We start from the raw sequence: 9956 nt of genomic DNA, 5'->3' as shown, positions 1-9956 counted from the left end.
TAAGAAAAGAGGGCCTCAAGGAGGCACAGCAGTGGTAAAAGAGAGCCAAATACCAACTCTACTCAGACGACAAATGTAGAGAAGAGTGTTTTATTTTCATTCTATTGATTGGAATGTGTAGCATAGTAACCTAGTATCTCCACCACTGCTGAAGTGAAATGGATTTTTTGCAGGCTGTGATATCTTATTGGATACATGTAAGTATTACCTGAAAAACAGTGTACTTGAGCTACTGAGACCAGATAGGTGTCTTCAGAATGAATAATGTCGCTGATACAAGATATGAAAGGGGGCCCTATTTCATTTCAAAAGCTCATGTACAATATTTGTAGAAAATTCTTCCACTGATCCAATAAACCAGTGGTTCCCAAACCTGGTCCTGGAGGCACCCCTGCCAGTCAGGTTTTCTGGATATCCACAATGAATATTCATGAGAGAGATTTGCATGCACTGCTTCCTTGGTATGCAAATCTCTCTCATGAATATTCATTGTGGATATCACGAAAATCAGACTGGCAGGGGTGCCTCCAGGACAAGGTTTGGGAACCACTGCAATAAACAGTTTGCTAAAGAGCCCTTTTACTAAGCAGGATAGTCCCTTATGTGCCTTTGTAAAAGGGCCCCTTAATTACTTTTACCCTCAGTACAGCCCTGCTTGGGAGAGCCACTGCTCACCCTTGGAAATGAGCTATGAAAAATAGATCTGCTTTTTAGAATCTGCCAGCCACTTATGACCCAGACTGGCTACTGTTGGAGACATAATGCTGGGCTTGATGGACCTTGGTATAACTTGATTTTTTTTAATGTTCTTATGAGTTCCTGCTGACCAAGTCATGAAGTATTCCACAGTTTACAGTCAAGATCTTTTACCATACATAGTCAGAAAGAATGGATGCATCTCACAGTCCTTGGAAATGGTTCAGATTTTCAGGATATCCCTGATGAATATACAGTGGTGGAAATAAGTATTTGATCCCTTGCTGATTTTGTAAGTTTGCCCACTGACAAAGACATGAGCAGCCCATAATTGAAGGGTAGGTTATTGGTAACAGTGAGAGATAGCACATCACAAATTAAATCCGGAAAATCACATTGTGGAAAGTATATGAATTTATTTGCATTCTGCAGAGGGAAATAAGTATTTAATCCCTCTGGCAAACAAGACCTAATACTTGGTGGCAAAACTCTTGTTGGCAAGCACAGCGGTCAGACGTCTTCTGTAGTTGATGATGAGGTTTGCACACATGTCAGGAGGAATTTTGGTCCACTCCTCTTTGCAGATCATCTCTAAATCATTAAGAGTTCTGGGCTGTCGCTTGGCAACTCGCAGCTTCAGCTCCCTCCATAAGTTTTCAATGGGATTAAGGTCTGGTGACTGGCTAGGCCACTCCATGACCCTAATGTGCTTCTTCCTGAGCCACTCCTTTGTTGCCTTGGCTGTATGTTTTGGGTCATTGTCGTGCTGGAAGACCCAGCCACGACCCATTTTTAAGGCCCTGGCGGAGGGAAGGAGGTTGTCACTCAGAATTGTACGGTACATGGCCCCATCCATTCTCCCATTGATGCGGTGAAGTAGTCCTGTGCCCTTAGCAGAGAAACACCCCCAAAACATAACATTTCCACCTCCATGCTTGACAGTGGGGACGGTGTTCTTTGGGTCATAGGCAGCATTTCTCTTCCTCCAAACACGGCGAGTTGAGTTCATGCCAAAGAGCTCAATTTTTGTCTCATCTGACCACAGCACCTTCTCCCAATCACTCTCGGCATCATCCAGGTGTTCACTGGCAAACTTCAGACGGGCCGTCACATGTGCCTTCCGGAGCAGGGGGACCTTGCGGGCACTGCAGGATTGCAATCCGTTATGTCGTAATGTGTTACCAATGGTTTTCGTGGTGACAGTGGTCCCAGCTGCCTTGAGATCATTGACAAGTTCCCCCCTTGTAGTTGTAGGCTGATTTCTAACCTTCCTCATGATCAAGGATACCCCACGAGGTGAGATTTTGCATGGAGCCCCAGATCTTTGTCGATTGACAGTCATTTTGTACTTCTTCCATTTTCTTACTATGGCACCAACAGTTGTCTCCTTCTCGCCCAGCGTCTTACTGATGGTTTTGTAGCCCATTCCAGCCTTGTGCAGGTGTATGATCTTGTCCCTGACATCCTTAGACAGCTCCTTGCTCTTGGCCATTTTGTAGAGGTTAGAGTCTGACTGATTCACTGAGTCTGTAGACAGGTGTCTTTCATACAGGTGACCATTGCCGACAGCTGTCTGTCATGCAGGTAACGAGTTGATTTGGAGCATCTACCTGGTCTGTAGGGGCCAGATCTCTTACTGGTTGGTGGGGGATCAAATACTTATTTCCCTCTGCAGAATGCAAATAAATTCATATACTTTCCACAATGTGATTTTCCGGATTTAATTTGTGATGTGCTATCTCTCACTGTTACCAATAACCTACCCTTCAATTATGGGCTGCTCATGTCTTTGTCAGTGGGCAAACTTACAAAATCAGCAAGGGATCAAATACTTATTTCCACCACTGTATATTCTGGGTATGCAAAAGAGTAGCAGGATTTGCACAAATCGGAAATTGATTTCTTGTAATCTCATTTAGCTCTCTTAAATCATGTACTATCCTTACATTGTTTTCCCCTTTCGGGACCGGAAACAATGGGGTATTATACGGGGATACTGAAGGTTCAATAATACCACATTTCAATAATTTACCAATGTGTTCCAGGGTTTTGGATACTAATTTAGGTCGTATGGGGTAAGGGTCTTGCTTCGGCCCCTTTGCCCCTTCTATTAATTCTATCTTATGGGGTTTTGCATTTACAGCTAGTCCATATGGTGAATCAATTGTACTCCAAATATGTTGTGGTAATTCTTCCATAACCCTTACTTTATTTTCATTATTCAACTGTTGAACCATGGTGAGCAAACTTGGTAGTTCTTTATTTCCAAAATCTAAACACAATCCTAATTGAGACAATAAGTCTCTACAATACAAATTTACTGGGCAATCAGGTGCCACTAAGAAGGGTACCACAGCCTCCCTTGAACCGTGCGGTTGGCATTCCAATCGCACCAGAGTCGGTTCTGTTAGCCTTTTTCTTTGTTCTATCCCCGTAAATCCCACTGTTGTTCTATACTGATTTGAAAGCTTAACTCCCTGTGGTTTTGCACACAACACAGAGGTACTCGCCCCTGTATCTATCAAAAATCTCACAGGAGTTCCATATTTGCCAATTGTCAATGTAATAAAGGGTTCCCTTGTGTCTAATCTGAAAATCATTCCCTCTTCCTGACACGGGTTTGCTTCCAGTCAATAGCATTGGTCTGGAGTATTCTGCCAAGTTGGAAAGGCATTTACAGTACCCTGTCTCTGTACTGCAGCTCCTGGTCCCTGTGATTGCGTCGCTGGCTGCTGTATTGCAGTCTGCGGGGCACTCGCAGGTATCCCTACTACTTGTGGCATTAATCCTTGCTGCGTCTGCATTTGTACTTGGGGCATTCCTGCATTCTGATAACATTCTGAAGCATAGTGACCAAATTGCTGACAAATCATATTGTTCAGATGTTATTAAAGATTTTAAATCACCTCTTTCCCCTATTAGCCCTACACACAGAACTAGCTAGGACTGTGACTAATTCAAGCCAGATGATCTCTTAACACTGCAGGAATCTCACTTAAAAAAGAGTCAAACAAAGTTAAATTGCAAAGACATTCCACATAGAGAACTAGAAACAGAATAACACATATTTTTAAAATAAACAGAGATCACCTTATAAGACAAAATCAAACTTATTTAAATCTAATCTAAAACAATCTTTTAAAAAGGAACAAAACAAATTTCAGTTCTTCCTGACCTGTCTAACCTAGCTTAGCAACAGCCAGACACCGAGAAATCAAAACCAGATGGCCTTCCTTCACTTTACAGGACTGAAAAGTTAAACACCAAATCAATAGCGCTGCAGAAAGAGCAGCCTTAATATTTCCTACGCCCGATGCTGCACACAGAGCTTTAAAATCCCCAATAGTTAATTGAGTTCCTGCTGTTGCCTGTTCTCTCCCATCTAATTCATTATCCCCTCCCTTTTCACTTTCTGAATCACTGGGGGGGTCATCAAGAGCCGAATACCCAGCGCATGGCACAGGGCGCTTTTGTTCCTTCTCCCATCCTGTATCCCTTACAGGGCATAAAGTCTCTCTCCTTGTATTACAGCCAGAATCATAAGGAGGAGGATTATTTCTTTTGTACATTTCTGCCTCTTGTTGTACCCTATCTACATCAGCATGAAACAGATCTGCTGCTAAAGAAAATAAATTCCAAATTGTAAGATGTTGTTCTAAACTTTTCTTCTGCTTATTTTTATTTTCTTGTAAGTATCTCAGGAGAGATAATAATTTTGGACGATCAAACGATCCATACTGAGACCAGCTCAAAACAGAATCTTTTCCTTCATATTTGACCCATTTCTCATGTATTTTTTCAATCTGTTTTTTTTCTAATGGGAATAATTCTATGACATGCTGCAAAGGGGAGCATTTTTTTGAACTATCTAAATCTAAATACATAGCATATACAGGAGGCTTTTCTTTCTTATCTGCCCCTTTCCCTTTCATTTTATTCTGACTATTACAATTTCTCCTATAAAGCCACAATCTACAAAAATATACTAATGCACTTAAACAAAGAAAATATACAAAAAAGAAAACTACAAAGCTAAACAAATACCACTAATACGTCCACAATGTAAGCTTACTCACGCGTCTTCTTATTTCTCTTTTTAGCAAGCCCAGGAGTCGTCACCTGTATGTCCACTTCAATAGTTTGATCACTCCCAAATCCGTGGTACATAGTAATCAGGCGTAAACAACGCTTGCTCTCTCTCAAAATCCTGTAAAAAACTTCATTAACAACAAACACTTAATTTATCCTTCGTCTCGCCTTCTCTTTTCCGTGTGCGGCCTACTCCTGGCTGGCTCGCCACTTTTGTATAAAAGGATGCCGCCACTTTTGTAGAGAACGCCAGACGAATTTCATATTTAATATAAACAGTTTATTTACAATTGTTCTGAATAGCTCAATGGGCTATTGCAGGAAGCATTTCTTGATAAGCAATATACAAGCCAGAATGAATGATCAAAACAAAGCAATGTAAAGCAAAGAAATCAGGATGATATATACAGACAAAGAAAATTTCAAAATGCTTACTTATTTCTTTGTTCCACTCTCCTTATAATCTTCTCCTGATATCACGTGCTTGCAGGCTGTACCATACCATAAATCCTACAGCAGAACATATGCTGCATCTGGTTCCCATTATCCCACAGACTTTCTGGAGCCTGCCTTTGGCTGATGTGGGCCTCATGTCTCAGGAGATTTAGTTTAGTGTTGAAACAGCTTGTTCTGCATGATCTTTGAAGCTTTCCACTTCTATCTTTCATGCTTTTATTCAACAAATCTTTCATACTTTTGTTCAACAAACCCCTGATGACGCTTTTGTGAAACGCAGTGACTGTGTCGGGTTTGACGCCAGCTCTACTTGCTGAAAAGATTCAACAAGGTATTTGGGAGGAACGTTACAAAGCGATACAACCATAGTACTGGATATCATTTGGAAGATTTAATATATCACTCAAATACTGAAGGAGTGAATGAACCTTGGACTGTGTACAAACATTGGCTCCCATTTACCAACTTGTGTTAAAACATGTGATTTTATATATGCTAAATAACACAGTATCCATTATTCTCTATCAGGCCTAACTACTAACTATGCACTTACCTGCTCATTCGATATAACTGGTCATCTAAAGTTAAGTGCCAATTTGCACACATAAATTATAGAATACTATCACTTATATGTGTGATTATTACAATTGCACATGTCACAAGCACTTTCTTTTGGTTTGCTCCTGTTTTGTGGAATAATCTTCCTAAACTGATTTGTCAGGAAATTAATTTTAAGAAGTTCAAGACTACTGAAAACTCTTTTTTACAATAGTGTTGCTATTTATCACAGAGATAAGAAAAATATATATTGATGAGTCTGTGAGACATGATATGAATATATTACAAGCAAGTCATTTTTTTTCCTTTTAAAGAGGATGAATGATTTTTCAGTGTGGATAAGCTACCGTATTTTTCGGACTATAAGACGCACCGGACCATAAGACGCACCTAGGTTTTAGAGGAGGGAAATAGGAAAAAAAATTTTTTTCCTTTTTCCCTCCTCTAAAACCTAGGTGCTCCGGTGCGTCTTGTCCGAGTTTGGGATCGCCCTCCCCTACTCACGTCAGCGATGTTCCCTGGTGGTCTAGTGACGTCGGGGCAGGAAAGAGCCCCCTCTTTCCTGCCCAGTGCGCTGCTCTCCGTCCTCCTCCGTCCTCCTGTATGCTGCCTGACGGTCTCGGGAAAAAAGTGCGTCTTATAGTCCGAAAAATACGGTAGGTCTTTTTCATTGTGATTCTTTTCTATTTATGTTTTCTATTGTATTTATATTTTATTGTAAACCACCGTGATCCATTTAGGCTGGGGAGTTTATCAAATTTTAATAAACCATACACTATAATGGCAAAGTCCAAAATCTTATCAGCAGGGATTTTCGTTAAAGGTTTTGATAAAAAATGATAAATTTAAAGATGAAAAATTAAAGCGGACTGTTGATGATGTCAGCAAATCATAGAGTGAGTTCTCTATGTGCAACAAGTTGCTGCTGAGCTCCTGAATAGCGATTGCTGGTACCTATCCTGCTTATTTTCGAATGAGAAGGGCGGCCATCTTCCGACACAAATCGGTATAATTGAAAGCCGATTTTGACCGGCTTCAACTGCTTTCCGTCGCAGGGCCGGCCAAAGTTCAAGGGGGCATGTTGGCAGTGTACCGAAGGCGGGACGGGGGCGTGGTTAAGAGATGGCCAGCCTCGGCTGATAATGGAAAAAAGAATGCCAGCTCTGACGAGCATTTGGTCAACTTTATTTGGTCCTTTTTTGTTCACGACCAAGCCTTGAAAAGGTGTCTGAACTGACCAGATGACCACCGGAGAGAATCGGGGATGACCTCCCTTTACTCCCCCAGTGGTCACCAACCCCCTTCCACCCAAAAAAAACAAATTACAAGCATTTTTTGCCAGCCTCTATGCCAGCCTCAAATGTCATATCCAGCTCCATCACAGCACTATGCAGATCCCTGGAGCAGTTTTTAGTGGGTACTACAGTGCACTTCAGGCAGGTGGACCCAGGCCCATCCCCCCCTACCTGTTACACTTGTGGTGGTAAATGGGAGCCTCCAAAACCCACCACAAACCCACTGTACCCACATGTAGGTGCCCCCCTTCACCCGTAAGGGCTATGGTAGTGTTGTACAGTTGTGGGTAGTGGGTTTGGGGGGGCTCAGCACACAAAGTAAGGGAGCTATGTACCTGGGAGCAATTTCTGAAGTCCACTGCAGTGCCCCCTAGGGTGCCCGGTTGGTGTCCTGACATGTGAGGGGGACCAGTGCACTACAAATGCTGGCTCCTCCCAAGACCAAATGCCTTGGATTTGGCCGGTTTTGAGACAGCCGCCATTAGTTTCCATTATCGGCGAAAACCAATGGTGGCCATCTCTAACTCCGGCGATCTCTAAGGGCGGGCCAAATGTTGAGATTTGGCCGGCCCTGACTATTATCGAAACGAAAGATGGCCGGCCATCTTTTTTCGATAATACTGTTGGGTTCGCCGCTTAACGGGGCCGTCATTAGAGATGGCCACCCTTATAGATGGCCACCCCTGTTCGATTATGCCCCTCCACGTGAACCAGAGAGATATTCAGATGAGATTAGTGGTATTCTATAACCTAAGCATGCAACTTGCTTAGCACATAAAAGCATGAGACATTCAAGTGGTGGGGCTTGGGCAAGTCCCACATTTATGCATTTAATTTACAGAATACTTGCATTCAGTGGCGTATTAAGAGTAGGTGAGTTGTGGCATACAAACCCGTCAGACCCAGCCCCCTCTTAAAATCCTCTCAGCATCTTTACCTGACAGTGGCAGTGGCACTCATAGGCTGCCTGCAGCCTGCTTAGGAACTTCCTCCCTGAACTGTCCTGCTCCTGAGGGCTGTTGACTGCCACCGCTGCTGCTGGGTGAAGACACCGAGAGGATTTTAAGGTGGGGGTGGAAGTGGTTGTGGGGTTGGGGGAGCAATGGGAGTGGGGAAGCGGTGAAACGGAGGGTGGCACAGGGGGGGGGGGATGCACTCCCTGTAAAAATTTTCTGGCTATGCTACTGCTTGCATTTATGTGCTAAAGGGCCAAATTTATCATTTATTAAAAATTACTATATTGCCTGGACGTATGTGATCATGGTGGTTTACAAGATCCAATACAAAAATGGCATGGAAAGGAGCACTATAATAAAATAAGATAGACCTATAGCATGCATTCATGAGATAACTCATCTCAGATATTTAAAAAAATCCTGTAGATACATCGACATGGTATAAGTGGGTGCACCTAAATGTTGACGTGTAAAGGCCAACTTACACTAGTATTCCATAATGGAATCTGGCCACCCAGATGCTGATATAGAATTAGAGCTTAGCATGCTGCATCTTGGCACCTAACCTTTGGCGCCCTCTATAGAATTACCTCCTTAATGAACGTTAATTCTCATTCATGCTTGTGAAATTACTAACACAAGTTATTAGGGTCATTGTCTGTAGCTTTTGAGTGCCTGCCATAAAACAAAAGCAAATTTGTAGATACCTGAGTGACCAAGCCATCAACCTTCAGAAGAAAAGTGGGCTGCTTCTATTTGCCTGCCTGTCTGTAACTGGAGGCTACCTTGGCAGTAGGGTATATTTCATATAATGATCTTTGTGCCTGGGTATCATTTAAGCCACAGCGGCTGTCCTGGACATATTTGGAGTGAATTCAGAAGCCAACCCTTCTCCAAGACTGCAGACTCCTGAGATGTTACTGCCATACAGGCTATTGTAATCCAAGAGGAAATGGAAGACATTCTTTTTTATAGATGTGTTCCTGCAAGATAATAACTCAGGTGCTGAGGATTATGATAACCAAGTATGTTAATTTGAGAGCTATATCCTAGGATTCGAAGGAATGGGCATTAATTTCAAGTGAGCTACTCTTTTGCTGGTTTTCCACTAACTTATTTTTCAGAATTAGGAAGAATGTTCTGTTGCACAGTTTCCAAGCACTAAAATTTGGAGGAGTTGAGTCCTTTGAAGGTCAAGTTAACAGATCAGTATGATGGTGTAATCTGATGACCAATAGGAATATTCAGAGAAACATGTTTTGAGCAATTCTCTAACAATGTCCTCTGTAACTTGTTCTAGTACAGTAGCCCAGAGCAATGAGAATGGGATAGGCACACTGCATAATGCTTAAAATGCAGTGATAAAAGGAGTAAGCTTAACAATCTTACAAGATTTGTTATTGGCTATTGTGTACACTATATATTTTTCTTGTGTTTACTGAAGATTATAGCACTGACAAGCAAGAATTAAAAAAAAAATCAAAGAACAAAAGGGCCCTTATACGAAGTTGCGTTCAGCAACCAACACAGATTTCAATGCATGTTAGATATTAGCATGAATCTCTGTTAATAGCTAATACATATTTAAAACACCAGTGCAGTAAAAACCTCCGCACTGCGGGTCAGTATCATGCGCTAGCTATCCTGACTGTTGATAACGTATTTGCACTTAGCACCACAAGAGGTGATGTTAAATGCAGTCATGTTATCAGCATTCTGGTTGTATGGTTTCCACAGTGCACAAAATGAGGCTGCTGCGCCAGCTGATCCTTTGTGCCCCCCCTCATCTGATCCCCCTTTCAACCCTCCCCAATCTGATCCAATCCCTATTTCAGAACCTCCCCTGATCTGATCCCCTCCTCACAAAACTCCCCTTATCCAATCTGATCCTCCTGCCAACTCCCCA

Source organism: Microcaecilia unicolor, chromosome 2 (genome assembly GCF_901765095.1).
Source record: "Microcaecilia unicolor chromosome 2, aMicUni1.1, whole genome shotgun sequence".
NCBI lineage: Eukaryota > Metazoa > Chordata > Amphibia > Gymnophiona > Siphonopidae > Microcaecilia > Microcaecilia unicolor.
The sequence above is the reverse complement of the archived record's forward strand: the minus strand, read 5'-3'. Positions refer to the sequence as shown.